Source organism: Diadema setosum, chromosome 10, assembly GCF_964275005.1.
Source record: "Diadema setosum chromosome 10, eeDiaSeto1, whole genome shotgun sequence".
NCBI lineage: Eukaryota > Metazoa > Echinodermata > Echinoidea > Diadematoida > Diadematidae > Diadema > Diadema setosum.
Window position 1 is genome coordinate 1,148,076 of NC_092694.1, and position 21,224 is coordinate 1,169,299.

The window sequence follows — 21,224 nt, forward strand, 5'->3', positions numbered from 1 at the left end:
CAAGCAAATATGTATCAACACGCATGTTAATATCACCTAAAGTAGACGATTGGGTCTGAATATTTGAACTTTACATGGTATTTAAAACCACCTAACTTAAGAATAAATATTTGAATTCCATGAGCTTTTGCCCTCAACATTTTTATGGGGGAGGGGTGGAACGTATTAGCATGTATGGGATCTACCATGGCAACAATGCATTATATCGTATCGAAATGAAAAAAAAAAAAATGTTTTAAAGAATATGTACAGCTGACTAAAATTGCACAAAGAATTAAAAAGAAAATAAATCAGGTCTCCATAGCTAGCAGGTAAAGAGTACCATTAAATATTACCTTATTTTTAGGCTGATTTTAAGTGAGTAAATTCCTGTATGTATGAAAACACCACAATCACATTCTTCATCCGTTCAAGAAATAACAAACAAGATCTAAGACTACTTATGTTTAACCAAAGATGTAGACCAAACATTATATTTCATCCCTACGTTTCTTGCCAAAGTAATGATGTTAATGTCATTATTAGAACATATCGTCTGCCATCAGTTCATGTAGCCACCAAAGACTAAATGGAATTCATCAGTATCAAGCTTTATTGTCATTTGCTTAAAGTCGAGTCTACTGTTTACTATAAAGCTGTTACTTTTTTAGACTTTTAGACGAAAACTGAATTTGAGGTAGAAGACCTCAAGTCCAATGATGTCGATGATCATAACAGTATATTGGGGTCCACTTCCTTTGCGCATAGGTAAATTTCTTTTGAGAGTCACTACTTGATCTACTAGACCACTAGTAGTAGTACAAGTATCCTACATTTACATAGTCCTTTAATAGTAGAACCACAACCACACCAATGAGCCACGTTTTGCCAAGCCCACCGACAGGAAAGGCTGTCATACTTACAGATCTATGTTTGCTCTTTATTTTCGTAGCTTGCTGTGTTTTTTGTTTATTTTTTTTTTACTCATCGTTTTCTTAAATCTTAGTGAAAACTATAATTGAAAGTACTGGACCCTACTAGCATAGCGTACTGTCGTCCACTCTGTACAGCCTAATCGCCGTACTTCGCACGGCGTCTGGTCGGGCTGGATCAAACTTAGACCTGACAAAAAAAAAAATAAATAAAACTTACCGGTGTTACCGCTGATTTTCTTTGTGGTAGCATTAACTGGTCAGGAGAATATCCATTCCATGACTGCAAAACAGAACAACTGGGATGACTTCATGGTTCACATTGCAGCAAAGCTTGCCTGCCAGTCAACCAGTACTCTGCTGCAGCACTGCTGCAGCTGTTGTCGCAAGCGGCCCGGCATCAGCGGCGGCACTGCACTCACTGCCGCGGCTGAAATGGATCTGCAGCACGTAGCCGTAGGTCTTGCACATAGAGTTATGTAGTGTAGCGTGTGTTGTGATGGCCACGATGCTGATACGTTGTTTTGCCGTGCTGACTGTAGCGCGCATGGCCCTGATTTTATACAGCAAAGCGCTGTATGATGACATACGTTCTTTTGCCGTGCTGACTGTAGCGCGCATGGCCCTGATTTTATACAGCAAAACGCTGCATGATGACATACGTTCTTTTGGCGTCGCAATTTCCTTCTTTTTTCTTGAGAAACCACCATGAAAAAACAGTGTATGTAAAGATACGTTCATTTGCCTTAACAGCGAAAATGCTTTCTTTGTCATTTCTATACGTATCTCAGCTTACGTTGTTTTGCCTAGCTGGAAACGGCAACGTTGTGAAAAAGGTGTGTGAGATACGCTTTTTATCTCTGAAATGGTAAACATTTGAGAATGGAGACATTCATCATTACAAAGAGCACATTTCATTTAGGAGCCATATGCTCATAACTCAAAATGCCCAAATTTTGAGTTACGTTCCTTTGCCTTATCACGGCCGCAATGCGAAGCCCCGTTTAGCTATGCGTATGGGGCTGCTGGTTGCAGTTAGCTACACAGTATGCGTATGGGACTGCACGCTGCTGGTCGCAGTTATCTCGCACAATACGTGTACTACCTCGCCGCCGCCGTACGGCGGCGGCTCTGGTACGAAACCATTATTGAATGATTACTAAGACATGAGAGCACTTTGGGGCGAGTAAGTCTCACAGTGTTAGTTATATGAAAGGTACTTTAACCTGAAACACAAACTAAGACAAGGAAATTCAAGGAAACTTTTGAGGTAATACCAAAACTTTATATTATCTTTAATTTTGGTTTCTACATGTATTTGACCTTCAGTCTATGAAGAAGTCCCCTGATATGCACTATGTACTTTGACACATTTTTGTGTTTTCTTAGAGAGGAAAACATGTTTGTGATAAAATGTCATTCAAAGAGAATAAGCATAAATGTCCCCCATCCAAAAAAAAAAAAAAAAAATGAAACTATTGCATAGTCCTCTACATGTCTCAACTACATGTGCATGATATGAACCTTGTAACTAATGCTACAGCTGCACAAATGAAAATATACACTGATAAGAACATACATGTAAGTACATGAACAAGTTGATTACATTAATGAAAATCAAAATACATCTGATTCAGCCGGATTTTAAAACAAAAGCAAAACCTCAGCCTTACATCATGCCAAGATAAAATAAAAAATATACATTTTCTTTTTGGCAAAAACTTGTACCTTCTGGCAAATAAAGGTAAAATAGCACACAGTATGGCACACAACATACTATTGAAACTAAGCATATTGTTTTACAGTAAAGAAAAAAAAATCACCAATAATCACAATACAAAAATTACAAGGTAGAATGTACTAATGTACACTCTAAAGCAAAAGTATGTAATTGCTAAGAAAGACAATATTTTTATGATTAACACAATCAGTGCATAATGTCAACGCGATGATTATAGCTACATGTACAATGTACATTTACTTGATCTGACGTTCAAAATGTTCTAGTGTTAAGAAAATGCACACAAGTAATGTATTTTGATTAAATTCATTGTCAATACAACAAAATATCTGATTTCAGATACTTACATTATTTCAAAAAGTATGGAGTCTCACAGTTACAGATCTGAATATACTACTAAAGAAATAATATGATCTTCCTTCCTACATGTATGAAATTCAATTCAATTTTCATTTCATTTCATTTCATTTCATTTTTTATTTCATTTCCGGCCAAACCATATAATATGATATTGCATATACACAAAGTCAGTACAAAGTAACTTTTACATGTCCAAATGAAATTTAAATACACGTCGTTTGTTTACATGAAACAAAAAAACAGTTTTGCAAGTAACAAAAGAAAAGGTCCTGTACAACACAGTTAGTTTTACAATACATTGTACATGTTACAGCTAAGGGTTTTAGAGAATTTTGAATTTAAAACCACCTGAATGACAACACATTCAGTAACCTTGAAAGCTTGTGTGAGAATGAATATCACAAATATTGAAATATTAGACATTGAAATATTAAAAACATTGACAAAAGTAGCATACAGTGTACATAATATGCATAACACTGTATACATGTACTGCATCTGTATATAAAACATACAAATATCTTTAAAAAAATGCTCCTTGCACCATCCTGGCACAAATAGTAGAGCACTGTATGTCTACAATAATAAGTCTTGCCTTGAATTGTGGTATCAAATGTAGCAGCAAAAATCCCATGTTACACTTAGCACCACATAATTACAGCAGACAATTACAACTTTACATACATACAGAAATTGTAAACTTATCAATGTACAAGTGTAGATGTAGCTTGTTATTCATCCCCCTCATCCCCCCCCCCCCCAAGAAAACTTGTATCATACAGTTGTATGTGTTCGGCAGAATTTTGAAAGACCCAGGCTGCCAATTCATGCATGTAGTTCTTCCTGACTACATGAACGTTTGTTATGTCCGGAAGTTTTACAAGTACTACATGAAACTGTCCATTTAGGTTTTCTTTTGAATTGTCCCTGGAGTTTGTGAAGCCTGTATTGTTTTGCGAGTATCTGTGCCAATGCGGAAGAACCAAAATTTGTGGAACGGTGGTACCATTTTGTTACAAGGTCGTTTAATTTTTCCAGACCTTGTTGACAAAAGTGGGAAACATTTCCATGAAGTCTTATGGATTCTGGTACGTGAAAGGCCAAAATGTGCATGTACGGAGTGACGTCGGTACTGCAGTGAGTATTGTAGAATAAATCAACCCACTGTTTTGCTTCTTTTTCGAATATGTCAATTTCACTGAAGGACAAGTCATTTTCCATTTTGTGCAACAATTTAGGAAAATTATGCCATAGCTGCTTTAGTTCAGCAAGTTTTGGGTGGGATGGGATCAGAAAGTCAAGGTCGATATTTTGTAATATTCGTTTCTGCTCTGGCCCCTGAAAGATCTAAACTCAATTTTTCCATCTTTGATGAAGAATTTCCAGTCGAGGATGTTCACCTTTTCTGAAATAAATGTCAGGAATTTTATGACATTTATGGCCTTTTCCATTTTTTTTTCACTGATTGAACACTTTGTCAGATTGTCAAGTTTAAGTAAGTAGCAAAAGAGGTGGCTAACCATTTGATCACAAATTCGAAGGAGGAGGTGGAGTGTATCAGGGACTACATGGGAAACAGGTACTGACGGGAGGAGGGAGGATTCTTTGCAATTAAACTTAGAGGTATCAGATGCTTTCTTGGTACTGTTTTCAACTATTTGCTCCCCTGTTCTAGCCCCCAAATCAGTGTCTGTCATCGACCAATTCTTCTTCATATTAAATCGTTCCTCTTTACTACAAATGCACCATAAACAAGAAAACTTGCTTGCAAACCCACCAATACCCATTATCTGATTCAGGAATTTGAGATCACCACCGAGATATTTGTCCACCATTATTTGTTTGCCACCAACATCAACAAATTCTAGATGATTTATTTCATTGACCACGCTAGCAAGCCAACGCTTAATACTACAATTAGTTTCATCGCATTTGATGATTGCAATTAGGTAGTTACCATGTTCCGACATGCAGGTCTCATCGTCCAAAAGAGTGTACGAAAAATTAACGAAGGACTGTTTGCATGTTATTCTAGTACCATCACCATTAAGTTTGACTCTAACAGAGTTATTTCTAATCACTTGGGATTTGGATGGGTCTGATAATTTTTCTTTCAGATATTCAGATAATGAAACATAAACACCTGGAAATCGGGAATCGGTTTCATGAATTTTTATGGCCCTGTTTATTTTTTTTACGTCTTTCGTAAATTTTGTTTGATTTAGGAAGCGTAGAATATTTTGTTTGGGCAAGTTCGTGATATCCCCTGTTGGGATATTGTATGAATCCAGGATGTATACCAATTCATCTAATTCCTCATCTGTACAATTATCTGAGAATTGTTGACCGGGAGGAAACACGATTTCAACTTCCTTGTCAAATTCGTCTTTAAAACGAATACTGAGCGGCTGGAAATTTGGACATGAAACAGATTCGCCGACTGTCTTCAAAGTGTCATTTTTTTGTTTCTTTTGTCTTCTCTTGTGTGCAACACTATAGCCCTTCCTGACTTTTCCTTTTCCCCTCTCTTAGACTTTGCGTTTGTTTTTTTTTTTTTTTTTTTTTTTTTTTAGGATTGAAAAGTCTTTCGGCCCTAAATTTGAGATCCCGATTTTGTTCATTGACCTCTGCCAGTGCTATCCTAGCACTAGCTAGCTCACCCTCCACCTCTTCTAATCTTCTTTTTGTAGGGGACCCAGTACGATGTGGCAAGGGTAATTCATAGTCAGACTCCTTCCATTTATCGAGCAGGGACTGCCTTTTATATCCTGATCTATTCACTAGTCTCAGTTTTCGAAGCAACCACTTCAATTTTACTGTAAGTGTTTTACGAACAGCTGTAAGGTTTATCTGATCCCTGTTAATATTATACTTTGACAGAATAGTTTGTAGTACTGTGGCAATTTCTTCAGAGGTCAATGCCTCAGCATTCATTTCCGTGAGTTTGTAGAGAAAGAAGTTGTTAATCTTCAGCTTGACAACATGAGGGTATTCATCAAATTGAGGGTCATCTGGTAAGGAATGACACGTCTGACAAAACAGAATGAGAAGAAAAATTAAACAAAAGTTTGAAAGGAGTAAACGAGTCATTATGTAAAGTCTACAGCAAAACAGTGGGTTGATAAACTTGACAATGGATGGACTAACCTCTTATATGTAAATATGCACAAATTGCAACGGCCTTTAGAGAAAGAAAATTCAAATTATGTCAACAACCAAATACACCCATATGCCTAGTGTAGTATACTGTACATTGTCATGTACAACAACACACAATTATAAAATAATTCCTATCAAAACACTCTTCAGCCCAACATGTTGGATAATTCAATTCATAACTAGTGTCTATACATTGCACATATTCATGCACTATTGACAAACACTATATGTATTACAAGAGGAAAAATGACATTGATTTAACTGTGTGCTATGGATGACTGTTTGCACACACTATATGAACAGTTTGTATATCATACCAAATGAAAATTGGCAATGTTTTGTGTAAAATTATAGATCATTCAGTCAAACAGAATGATATTGAAAATCGAAATCTTCAACAAACACCTATTGCAACTATTTAGTTGGAAAGGAATTTCTGGAGGTCGAAACAGTTTCCTCGATCTTTCACAAAACGGAAAACAAGAATGAATCCATGGTGTATGAATTTGGAGGCACTGTCCTTGGTAAAATCTGTAAGAGGTTGTCTCTCAAGCAAGTGAAAGGAAAGACTTCCTCCAATGATAAAGGAAAAGTCACGATTGGTATTCAGAATACGGAAGTGCCAGTCCTCCCTTAACACAGAATTCAAATCTGACAGGTCCTTAACACTATACTTCCCTTTGCTTCCCACAGGATAGCTGCAGCGTTTCAAAGGTTCAAACGCGTCCCGGACTATGGGTGCTCTAATCTCCACAAAGCTGTCCTCTTTTTTGGTAATCGTAAGCTTTTCTTTGATAGCGATCGCCAGTTGTTTATAAAACAACGATATTGCTTGTTCCGATGATTTCAGAAACTCTTCCGGGATTTCAACTATGTCACTCAACTCTCTCCACTCGTCGTACTTCTTTTGCCATCCGATGTAATGAACTTGGCAAAAGGTTACTCCAGCCTCTACCTTTGTATCGATAACATCCAGGCGGTAGAGTTTGGATGGCAACCAAGTGGGACTCTTTGTCTTCTCCTTGCTGAATGCTGGCCCGTCTGCAAGTTGTTTGTAGTCGACCCGATCAATACTCCTCTTTGAACGGTCAGCAGGCATGAAATAACTGTACAGATAAAAACAAATAAATGAGAGGAAAAGGAACAGTATTAATTGCTATCCTGTAGTAAACGGTACTCAAGCTGCAGAGAAGATAAAACATTCAATTTCTATATAAAAATATCCTCATAATTTATGAGCTAGGCTATACATTTCCTTTAAAAGATCATGTTTGTAAAATGCTCAAGAGGTAGCACGCACGGGCACGCGCGACAGTCATCCAAGAAAAGGTAAGAACCAAAATTTGCCTGCAAGTTAAGTGTACTGTAAAGCCAACTTTGCACTTTGCAGCAAAGGAAGACAGTTCAAGGACGTTTCACGGCTATCCTGGGTTTAGGGGACTGGAAGATTTGAGACTGCCAACTTCAATTTACATATCGTCTGTTTTCGGGGACCGGAAGATTTCAAACTGCTAAATTCAATTTACATAACGTCTCACTAGACACTACTAGCGCCTACCTCACGTACGGTCGGCCGTACAGCCAAAATCAGAAAATAAATAACCCTGTCAAACCCGAGAGGAATTGCACGAGATCATAACACAGAACGTAGTTATAGTACAGTGACAGTGCAGTGTATGTTATGTTCGGATTTTGGTTGTACGGCTGACCATACGCATACATAGTAACGTTAGGAAGTCTATTTCACACAACAGTTACAAATGTACATGACAAAAACCCCACGGGCCCAGCCAGGATAGCTTAGCCCGTTTCACATTCAAAAGTAACAAATCTATGTTTTGGTACAATTCATAAACATTCTATACAAAAAAAAACAAAAAAACAACAACATATTGTAACAAAATGATATTTATTTTGTGTAGTGTGTAGTGCATTTCATTTGGAATTTGTGCAAAACCATTTTTAGAGCGAAATTTGTTCATAGAAATTCAGTAACACAATGTAGTCGTGGTTACTTTGTGCTGATTTATACATGTAACAAGCTATGCATTCTAAAAGAGTGTTTGAGTTGTTCCTTTAAGTCAGTCTTCTGTAAAAATGATTACTTGTCAATTAGTGGTTTTTGTGGAGATTCAGATATAATAAAAAGTATGGATGATAAGTGCAGCGATAATTCCTACAGTTAGTTCAAAGTTGTGTTACAGAGGTTTGACACATACATTTAGCATTGTGTGTGTATACGTTTGTATACAGGGTGGCCATATGACACATTCTAGACAATTAACGTTGATTAATTAGTAAACATGATCAGTTATGGGACTGAATATGGTGTTGATGTTTGATTTAAATGGTTTCATTCAAACTGTTAAGAGTTTAAAGGGATAGCTTAACTCTGTTTAAAATAAACGAAGAATAAAGGAAATTTTAGGAGAAATTAATAATCATGCCTATAATAATTCAGCATAGGTAGTATTAGCTACCTCATTATTCCTTCAATAAAAACCCCTTGTGCTTGTAATATACGCGCACGCTGCTCATACTCTCCGTGCTAAGCAGTTGAGAAGAGAGATTGATCCTCGGGATAGTGTTGATTTTTTTTTTTGTTTCTGTCTTGTGCACGGTACGAGTTTTGAATGTATGTACACACCTATACCTGTAAATAAACAAGTTGGCAGTCCAAGCAAATACCCTGTGAAGGATAACGCCGAAATACCCTATAGAGGATAAAGCGGGATGACCGAGCGAGCTCGCCGAACCTGGCTCAGTGCCAAGCGAATCGCCTTCACGTGTAAAGTCTATGGGAACCGACAAAACCGCTTCGACATGAGTGTGTTTAAACACACACGGTGTATTTTGCTCACCGCGGATTGCGCTTTTTTCTCTCAGGGCGAAGATTATTAGTCTTTCCTTTCATAGACCCTTTTGTAGGATAATCCGCGGTGAGCAAAATTCACACGCTCTCTGTCATAGCACAACATGTTCGAACATTTTGTCCACTTAGCCTCATTCAATCCGGTCTGAATTTGTCAGGCTATCTTTACTGAAACAGAGAAAAACGCGCACACACCGCGTGCCTCCGTGCAGTTAGCCCACGTGGAATGGTGATCGTATTGCTCTCTGGCTCGCGTTGCTTGCTTGGTTGCCGCTGTTCGCTGCTGTACGAACGAACCACACTCATCTCACTATCACATTTGATATCATGTACATGTAATCACATCTGTAAATTTTGGAAATACATCTAACATGTACATTATGTAGGATGAAATCGATGCTTACATCTTTAAAGTATGATCTTCAGGGGACATTAAAAGATGGTATCAACGTAGTTTATCAGAAAAATCAAATGTGCATTGATCACGTCCCTGCGTCGTTGGGAAAGTGCTGTGACATTGAAAAGGCAGTCTCGCTTGGTGAGTGTCTGCTGTGGAAAGTTACGTACACATACCAGCCAGGGTTCTTCGGTTGGGTGGGGGAGTGATGTTGTTTTTGCATTTTTATCTTAATTCCTTAGTGGGGTTTCCCGATACCTCAGTCAGCTGCCACTGGGACCTGGCATTAGCACGGTACAGTTTATCCATGTGCACTAGCTAGGCATGATCATTCAATTCTCTTTCCAACTCCCTGAATTATGGAATATACGCTGCCATGAATGCATCCATAACATTTTTTGAAGACTAAGATGGCGTTTTGTGTTATATCTACTTGGGGCTGTGAGAGAATCATAACTGAAAATACAGCTGTAGTTCCAGTTGAGGAGATGTGTGATACCATCGTCTTTACAGTTCGGCAAGTGTACCGGCCACGGGCAGGTAGGAGAACGAAATCCATTCAGTTGCCAAAACTGGGTTTTGAAATTGCGTTTGATCGTCTATAGAAGATGCTCTTACTCTTATATCATAGTATAGATTATGCGTATACATTATATTGATATGTCCACACTGCAGATGGCTGTTTTCTCAGTCACAGAGTGATACGGTTTGATACTGAATGTGACTTTTAAATACAGATTTAATAATTGATACATCATGAACATGATTTGAAAAGGGGAAAAATGGTTATACGTTCTTCTCAAGATACAAGTCACAACTGTATCTTGATAACATACAAGATACTCGAATTCAACACTTTCTGAATGTTTTTGCTTTTGATGTTGTTGACACCCTTGTGCTTGCTGTGGGTGCTTGTGCTTGTGTGCGTACGTGAGTGTGGGGGGACTGTGTATTTTCTTTATTTTTTTGTGTTATCATCCTGCAACGACTATGTACTTAGTGTAGTTTAAACATGGACCTACAACGAATGGACTTTTGTCATCAAAACCCCCTTTGAAGTACGAGATCCGCCGATGGTGGAGACTCAGCGTGGGGTCGAGCAAACTGGTGATGTACGAGTCATAAAACTGTCAACGCTTAGGCCACATAACATTGCGTAATCACCGAGTTGCTGGAAAAGTGCAGCTATACTTTCATTCGCTGCTTCCAGTGCAGAGAGCGTTCGCGCATGGTTCGCACTGTATACGAATACTGCGCTTGGGTCGGCGGATCCTCGGCCGCAGAGGAGAGAGTCACGGTGGCTTAGCGCTTCTGCATGCAATATGATCATGAATTGAATGTATAGTATACAGTCATGTACACAAAATATACATGGGCTTGCATCATGATACGCACGTGTATTGTGTACACTTACGTAGAAATGCAACTCCCCTATCATATCCATGCTGAAAAATTCGGTCGTAGACGCAGTGTAGTCCAGTCGATTGTACAGTTGAAAATGTCGATCGAACGACATTGACATTGCAGGGTTAGAGGACATGGCATGAAAGAACATACTGAACATGATCGTACTGAATTCTGAATCAGAGCCGTTGTCTTTTGGATGGTCAATAAAAAAGTCAAACTTCGTCGAAAAGGGTATGATGTTAACGATCATCACGATGTTTACACTGTTTGTGTAGCCCCACATATAGACAAATCTGTAATCGCGAATCGTTGCAAAACAGTGCATCTCGTTGTCGTCGTAAAACGTAGGCCCTGTACCGAAATACATGGGCATCAAAAGTGCATTGTCCGTGGCTTTATCACCATTGGTCATTCAGCAAGTTCAATAGTGGAACCCGTTGGGAGTAGCCACTTGTTTTCCAGCTGGTGTGTAACTATTGTAACTCACTGACTCTTTCAGTTACAGTCGGCTGATAGTACGTGATGTACAATGGTACATAAATGGATATTATTTTGTGGGGCTACTAGTATTTTGTCAAAAAAGGAAACACGCTGGTGTTAGAATATGGATAAATTGTCAGCTTTCCAACTATTGCTAATCTTCTGAAAAAAAAATAGAGATAAATCAATAAATAAAAATAAAAGCACAGATCCCCAGCTTTATCATCAATGCCCCCTAAAAAACAAAACAAAACAAAAACGCGAAAAAAAAACCCAGCCATGATCACTGTATTACATTGTATCATTGTATTATATAAAAAAAAAAAAAAAAAACTCACTTTAAACGAAAGACCAACTCATACTTGTTATTGACAAATCGTAAACTGCCGACAGACCTATATCATGGACCTATACCGGTACAAGCACAACAACACAGTGCAACATGCTCCGGAACTTCAGACTTTTACAAAATACTTTTTCCACATCTTTTTCCGCTTTCTTGGTGTAGATTTTGGACAATTTTGAACAGAAATACTGCAGTGAAAATGATGCAGATGTCTCGTCAAATTGATCTTTTGATTCTAATGGCGAAAATTAACACGAGTTACGCCATGTGTGGTATCATTCGAAAGCGCGATATCTCGCGCACACGATGCATTTCGTAACACGTTCGAAGGGTACCCCTACAGCAAGTGATATGACGTCAAAGTTCAAAGGTCTAGCAGGACATTTCCCAATACGTGGTGACCTATCTCGATCTCTCCGCAACGGTACGGAGACTCCACAGACGTACATCGCGCAATTCGCTGACATGGAGTAGAACCGTTCTATTTTCAAGGCTCTTTTCAGCGTATACGAGCTGATTTTGTCAAAAGAGATAACTCAATACTGATACTAGATTTGAAGACTTCAACTCTTTGGCTGCCTCAGGATGAATTTAGAAGGTAAAAGGTGAAGGAATGTGAATTTTACAATAGGGTTTAAATCATCGTTATATAGTGCCTACAGCGGTAGGCCTACCTGTTTTTCACACGTTTAAATTGCGCGAAAGGGCAATCTGTCGTACTCCCTACTAATCTGTAAATTCTATACGGTATACGGCTACCGTACCGTGTACTTTTTAACAAATTAGATTGATGAAAACAGGATTAAATCCTTTGAATGGCCCTCTACAAGTTTTTCAACTTAGGCGTCATCGTAGGTAATTCAGGTTTTGTTTATCGCTATCACTATCAATAAACTCCTTTATATTCAGAATGCCTCATCTGTTGAATCATTTAAAATTCTTCTCAAAACTCACCTGTTTAATCAGTTGTATTTTTTTTTTCTGGGGGCGCACACAGTTATCAATTATTGTACCATTGTATCGCATGTATTTTTCTTTTCTTTCTTCTTTTGTTACGGGTACTGATAACGCTGATTTTGTTAATGTTATTGTGTTTTCTAGTCTATTTTTATGAGTAGCAAAAGTGTGCTTAGAAACGTCAGTGTGAAGCGCCATATAAATGCAATTATTATTATTATTAGTATTATTATCACACACATATCAATAGCAGTTCCAACTAGCCCAACCAGACGATGTGCGACTTCTGTGCAGCGACAGGTCCATGGTCTAAAGGACAAAAAAAAATTACTGTGTAAATCTTGGTGGAAAGGTGTAACATTTTACGATTAATAAACCTACCGGTACTACTACTACTAATAGTACTACTAGGAGTAGGCCTAACAAATGTTACCAAGTACTATGTTTAATAAGGTAGGCCTACTGGCACACTTCTTGAGAACCATGGAGGTCCATGGTAGAACTGAATACAACAATCATTCATCACCCTGCTGAAATGAGATTACAGCATATTAACTGTTAACAAATAACTCATAAATGTGTACACAAGGTAACTTGGCTTCACAATTACAAATCTTTGATCAATTGATGCCTCAAAAAGACAACCAGAATTGTATTTATTTATAATTTAGTGCAATAATAACAAGTCCTCACCTGGCACATAGTACTTGATCATGAGTTGAGGTACGTCTCGGTCTTACCATAAAGATGGACCTGCCGGTACGACAACATTTATACAACTGAACAAGGTCCATGGTCTTACTTCAGAGCCATTGTGCGAGCAATAAGTTGACATGACTAATACTGGTAGTAATAGTGAGCAGCAATGTAAATTTCTAGTCAACATGTTAATTGGGCCCTGTGGCATCCTTTTTTTTTTTCAAATATAGTAACAAGTTTATGTCCTGTATCAATTTATATACAAGAAAGGGTACCGGTACGGGTAAAGAGAAGACCTAGAGCTACACACTCCAAGATCACATTTGACTCTGTACTGTAATCGTTCATATCCTTCCACATTAATTCATTGTTTTAAAAAATATAATTCCACCCTGTGAACTTTGATTTAAGCACACCCAAAAAGCAATAATTTCAGATTCATCAGGTTGACAGAACAGAAGGTTGAATATAAAAGTGCCAGTCATGTAGCCTTGTAGGACTACTGTGAGTTAATTTGCCATATTGTCTGCATTTTCTCTCATTTTAGGGGAAATTGTAACGGGTCAATCTCGGCCATCTACTTCAGGATCAGGGAAAGTTGGAGCTGGTCATTCGCAGCCATCTAATTCAGGATCACATAGACAAAAAACACAGAAAAAGAAAGGTTTGTTTTAAATCTTATATGATTAACATATTCTTTTTATTACTGGTACCAGTAACTGTATTTTGAATGCAGCAAGTTCATCATCAAACACGAAAAAGAACTGTTACTTCAGTGAATCCAAGTGCACATACCCTTCAATGCTGTTTTGACTTCCAAACACATACAGCTATGTACATGGAAGCGTACAAGTAATACATGATCTACTCTCGATTTTTCAATGTTTATCATTGAACAAGATTTATCGTGTAGTGTTCTTGTTTGAATGATTGTGAACCTATAATCATGCAGGGTATGTGTATTAAGGGTACCGAACATCATTTACAGACTTATTATTTTTTTTTTTTTTTTGTATTAACCCTTTCTGTCACTGGGACATTGAGCAGTACATGTGCAATGCTAAGGGGTTTTCTGAGCCAAGTAAAAATCGAAGTGCACAAAGGATTAGTGTACAATTTTCCTCCTTTTTTTTTTTCCAGTGAAAAAATCAACTTTCAAGGTGAAGCTTGACAAGGCAAAATGTTTGGAAACATCCGGTGCCATCACTAGAACTGCACTGCAGAAATCATTGGAGGATCCAAAATTTAAAATTCCATATGGATATGGTGGTGAAGTGAGAGCACTTGCAAAGGAGATCTTGAGAAAATCTGATGACAACACATTCGTACTGTATGCCAGTGAATTAGTTTCAGATGTGTTTGTGGCAGTCAATGCAGGAGAGGCAGCCCTTAGCACTTCAGCGCAAGAACTCATTTGGACAGAATTTCACAAAATTCGGACAGCTATGAAGGTGAAGAAGAAGTGGACAACTTTCTTGTCTTCTCTAGAACTGAAGGGACACAACATCAGTGTGCACTTGCTTCATCAATACCTCCTCAGGACTGTGCTCTGCACACTGATATTACAGCAGTGCAAACAAGATGGAACTGAATCAACAAAAACTAAGGGTCCCCTCAGTGATCATGACATGGAAGTCATTCGCTACATTGCTGGCTTTGTGCCTTTTTCACTGTGTAAAAAGTATCAAAAATTGAAATCAGAACAAGGTAGAAACTTTACTGCCCTTTTGAGAGAATGGCGAGCAAACGATGAAGATGCTATGATTGCACCTTCATTTCTCACATACACTGTTACATGGTTAAATCCTCAAAACAGAGGTGGACTTTTCAAAGTACATGATGATGTCTTTAGATTTTTTGTTTCCATTGAAAAGGTCTGTGGAAATATCCTACAAAGGCAAAATTTGAAATCACTGAGCAGTATCAATGTATCACAAACAATGCTGGAACAACTTCAAGGAAATCATCTTGTTCTTTCTGCATGGGAGAATATCACTTCCTCTCATACATTTTCAACAAAACCTCTCTTTGCTGCTGTTCTACGAAAATGGATCAATATTCGTATTAGTGCATTTGTGAAAGCCACAAACATCTTGAAAAAACAGGTGAAACAGGCTTCACAGAAAGGAGAAAAGAGTTTGCGAAAAGAGTTGGCAAAATAACTGGTACAGTGCAGCACAGTTTCCATCACCTGTACATTTATACACGTATTACACGTACATGTACTGAATTATTTATTTGCCATCACATAGTCTTTACACTAGTGTGATACGTATACAATTGTATGCACAAAGGAGTTTTAAAAGTGCACTCAGGAAACGAATACAGTTACATGTAGCCGAGATATTTCCCATCCTTAAAGATTGGTGGGACTATACCATCGTGATTGCCCAATTCACTTTCTTTTATTCTGCGAATTCTTTGAGATAGTACAGTACATGTATGGTACAGGGCAGAATAAAATGTCTCAATGTTGTACATTGTATCAGTAAAGTACATTTTATAGAGTAACAAATACATTGTTTGCAAATACGGGTACATGTAATTTTGCTGGAGAAATTATGTGCAGTTTATATACAGCATACAAGCTGTACTCTAATCTATTTGAATGCACAGGACAGCATACAACACAGATTTAACAAAGTACATGTACAGTTGAACCGTGTTTGAAGAGGTTTGATAAAAACAAAACCTTTTTATGGTGAAAAATAATCTTGCCTGTCCCAACTTCGAATCTTGCTTTTATTTATACCCTAATATGACATACATGTAGTACTGTGTACATGTAATTTTCATGTTTTTTGTTACAAAGGCTGAATGCCTAATGAGACAATTTTAAGTACACCTGTACATTGCATTCATATACATTTGTAAGATAAGTTTATTCTATTTTGTCTCTCCATGGTCTCTCCATGGACCTATGACAGTTAATCACCTTTATATGTTAGCATGGAGGTCCATGATGTTAGCATACCAGTATGTGCATTGCGTTGAGTTTTTATGTACGCATTCATTACATGAGAACAAAGTGCACCTGTACTTTGTGCATGTGTATGAATGCAGTCATCGCATTTGTATTTCAGTGACCAGATGATATGGTTGTTTTTTTTATTTTTTTTTCTCACTTGGGCGATTATTCCACTCATGCAAGGTCGACTTAAGCAAGGTTGACTTTACTTATCAGTCATACAATATTGCAGGCATTAATGTTTCAGAAAATCACCTTTACATACACTCTGTACACACACATGTATGAGGGTATACATAGTGTATGTAGACAATTTGTAATTACACTGTACACTTTTGTAACGGTATCATGATCAGGATTTCTTCATGACACAAAACAATGATGTGCCAATAGCCTTGTTACAGATTTCTTTAATACTTATTTGTAAGTCAATGAGAAAATGTCACTACAATAGGCATGTTTATCCATTAAAACAAAATATATGCTGAAATGTATACATGTAAATTGGAGCTAATAATGATTTAAACGATTTTTCTCTGTATACAAGCTGTGTCTTGTCAGTTCTTATCTTTTTCTTCACCATTGAGCTTCACATACATTTTTGTACTATCTTGCCTGTGAATTATCTATGAGGAAATGATTAAAACTAGGTACGTTGTACCAAAATATGACATTCAAAGATAATACCAGTATTCACTCAACTATGAAAGGCTATGTAAAATCATGGTCCATAGTAAAATACAGAAAACAATACCTTTGGATCTGTCCACATTTTCATAAGGAATTAAGAAATAGACACAGGTGATCCAAGGGATAAAGAGAGAGCAACAGTGAGAAAATTATGAGATAAATATGAAAAGATTAAAACAGCAATAGAGTCCATGAAAGGTACATGTACTTGGGGAAATAAATCAACCTGTTATAAATGTGATTGTAATTACGTACTTTTGCTTCAGTTCTTGATAAAATATCCCTTGGTACCAGCATGTACCAGGTACATGTACATGTATACATTTTCATCACACTATGGCATGTGCAGTTGTACTGTATGTACAATGTATCTCAACATCAACACAAAACTGTTGAAATGGATTGTTTTCCTGAAGTTGAGGAACTGATAAAGGGTGAGAGAGAATATGAAGGGGTAATAGGCACATCAATGAATGTGACAGAACAAGAGCAAAGTGAGGAGGAAGAGAAAGAGGTCAATGGTAGTGCAAGATGCAGAAAGATGAGGCAAATATGGGGTACGAGATCAGCAGAAAACATGCTTTGTAGGGCATACTACGTAGGTACATTGTACATATAGTACACAAATTGCACTATTATCACGACACAATAACATTACTGTAAAAGTGGAAATTGCCGCGTTTTTGACATTTTTGTGCCTTTTGCACAACCAGAAACTAGTGCAATACTGAAAGCCAGTGAATATTTCTGTCTGCCATATGTTTCTGTACTTACTGTCATTAATCTGCAGAACTAAAAGCATGTGAAACTCTTTTTTCCGGGCCGAGTGCAAAAAATTAGTGTGAAAATATCCACTTTTACAGTAGCCATACCTCGTGTTCAATTATGTCCTTGGATGCAAGTCCCGTGAATCAGTTTATATCAAGCTAAATGATAATCTGTGGCAGACTATGGACAGGTCCATGGGCAGACCAAGAGATCGTTAAAATAAATAAATAAATAAATAAAATAAAATGAATTTAAACACGATACTGTCAATCAAAGTTACATTTGGGCAAGTATCATTTTTCACATCTGTTTCAGTGAATATTGAAGGGTACTACAGCTGTACTGCATCATTCTTCTAGTATATGTACAGTATGCACACACATCATCACAGCAAACGTGATGCTACAGTATATCTGGGACCTACTACATACACAACTTGAGTGCTATCAATTAAACTACAGAAACATTTCCTCGAGTTTATAATAATAATAATAAAAATAAAAATAATAATAGCAATAATGATATATCACTTCAAAGCGGTAAACCACAATATGAAAGTTTTTAAGTGGTAAACCACTACATACATACATGTAAAAGCACACTGAGGAAGTTTGACCGTACTAGTTGCATCAATCATCACAGACAAAAGATCAGATATCCCATTTGTAGAGCCATGCTCCAGTCTTGTCATTTGGTTGACCGGCTGTTTCTGAATACATTTCTAAACAGGTATCTGACTGGAAGAGTGGCAAAGCTACACAGAAAATGGCAATTTTCATGTGATATACTGCTGACATGTCCAGTGATGAGAAATTGGTTTTCCAATGTCTCTATACACCTGTACCTCATCACAGTTTTATGCCTTCTCACAAGCAAATTTATGAGCAAATTTCAATAGGTGAGATGCATGTAAAGACAAGTGGACCTTGGAAGAATAAACAATTCCTTAACATTCCTAAACAAACTTCCTCTCTTATCTCTTCTGCTTCCTCCTAACCAGAGGTAAGTCCTTAACAGAGTCTGTAGAGGGTTTCTCAACATAACCTCGACGGAAAGCTTAAATAGCTGCCTCTCCAACTTGTATGGACAGCACTTCATAAGCAACCTAATGCACAGAAGGATCATCACTTGCTCCTCCAGAAGTCCCTTGCTATGGAAAATACTCATCCATAGAATCATGTGTAAAGCTGAGAACATGACAGTTTCTGTGACATACATCTGACATTTCCTGCGGTGAAAAATTGCTTCTCAAATTCACGGTGTTACACTTCAACATGGTACATGTTATCCTAGGATGAAAAATCACAACATTGCCAGTTTTACACTTCTCATGAGCAGACGAGAGTGTAGGATAAATGCATGATAAGACCTTGGAAGAATAGACACATGTACATATATCCATCATAAGGTACTGTACATCTGACATTTCCTGCGGTGAAAAATTGGTTCTCCAATGTCTCCTCACTGTGTTACTCTTCCACATCCCATGGCACATGTTGTTATAGGATGAAAAAAAAATCACAACACTGCCAGCTTTATACTTCTCATAAGCAAACGAAAGCACAGGGTGAATGCAAATGAAGACAACACCTTGGAAGACGAAACATCTCCATGTATTGAAAGACAAATGAAGATGGAGCAGCTGTGTGTACACATCGCTGATATGTCCATCAATACACTCTTGAAGTAGGAAAGTTCCTCTTTTATCTCTTTCGCTTCTTCTTAGGCAGAGGTAAGTCCGTGACAGAATCTGTAGAGGGTTTCTCAACATTGCCTCGACGGGAAGCTCGGATAGCTGCCCCTCCAACTTGTATGGACAGCATGTTATTAGCAACCTGCTGCACAGAAGGGTTATCACATGCTCCTCCAGATGCCCTTTGCTTCGAAAAGTATTCCTCAATGGGATCTTGGGAAAACTTCTCTGACAGGACATACTTCACTCCCTCTTCCTGAAGTAATTCCTTTGTCAGCTCAATGAAGGACAATACTGCAAAATAAAAATGAATGAAAAACATGCCACCAATTAATTTGTTGGGAGTAACGAATGATGAAAAAAATGTCAATCAGTAGAATGCATACTCAACTCTACATTGGCATACATCATGTTCGTTAAAGGACAGAAAACAAATATAAAATTAGAGGTTACTCTAATGAAACCAACATGCCCTTTCAAATTATTATTTCTTGCTTTGATACACAACAGGTCTCATAATCATGTCATTGACCAAAGCAGTGTCAAAAAACATGCAACTTAAGGAGCACAAAACATTTTTATACACTGGTGACAAAAAATGTTCATATACATTGTACATGCTTCATAATTATTCTCTCACCTGTGATTCTAAATCCTTCTCTTGTTTCCTTGCTGATGCATCGTCTTTCCCTCTCCATTGCCGTCAGGTTTGGCGTTTCCTTGATCTCCGTTTCCCAGTCTTCAAAGTACTTTAGGAACGTGTTGGCTAACCACTGTAAGAGAAATAAAAATGCATGAAACTATTTACTAATTTAGCTGTCTTTGTTTTTTTCTCCACATACACTGCAGAAAATAAACATACCACAATTAACATACTATTTACAATATATTTTGTACACATTCAATATCTTTGAAGATACAGGAAAACCACGCTTGTATTAGGTTTTTGGGCCAAATACAATATGTTTGACATTGTTGTTTTTGGTGCACAAAAATAATGATGATTTTATTGGAGCATGCCCTGTGGAGTGGACTCCTGTTATAAAGGAGTCCTCAGAACTAGAATAATTCTTTCCATGGAGCATATAAACAATAAAAGACAAAGAGCGGATAATGCTAAGGCCTGATTTTTTACTTTGCTGTAACCAGAATTTCATTACAATGGTGTTTGCTATAATGGAGGTGCAATGTATTGAAAAGAACAGAAAGACTCAAACAATCTTGATGCTCACATCAAACCTGCTATCTGTATCACTCTCGTACGGCATCAAGTTTGGATTCCGCTTCCTCCTGCCTTCGCTGACATTGGAGACGTTGAGGCAATCAAAGAACTTGTTCATCAGTTCGATGAATTCACAGGTACCATCCATCGAGTTGTCTTTTGTTTCCACTTTCATGGCCTTCATTGCATTCGCAACGCTCTGACTCAAAACCTATCAGTGAAGATTTTTGAAAGAACAGTGACAAATTATGCAAACAAGACTGTAACCCTAAATAGCACACCATGAACCCATGATCAGCACATTTATTTTAAAGGATAACCATATTTGCATTGTGTTTGGTGTGTTAACACAAGATTACATGATATCTTCACATTATTATTATTTTGGACCATGACTATTATACTATGCAATTAAGCAAGGGATAATGGATTCTGGAAATGCAGGAAACATGCAGTGAAATATTACTACCTTGAGGTTTGTACACACCATAAAAAATGCAAAGGTGAAAATGCAGTTGCATCAAAGGTGCATCACATACCTGAGAAGCTAGTTT

General features: G+C 37.5%; 1 pseudogene; it reads right to left on the reverse strand.

Moving 5' to 3' along the window:
* Nucleotides 1–1,228: 1,228 nt before the first annotated feature.
* On the reverse strand, nt 1,229–13,443 carry LOC140234391 (uncharacterized; annotated as a pseudogene).
* Between the last annotated feature and the right edge of the window lie 7,781 nt (nt 13,444–21,224).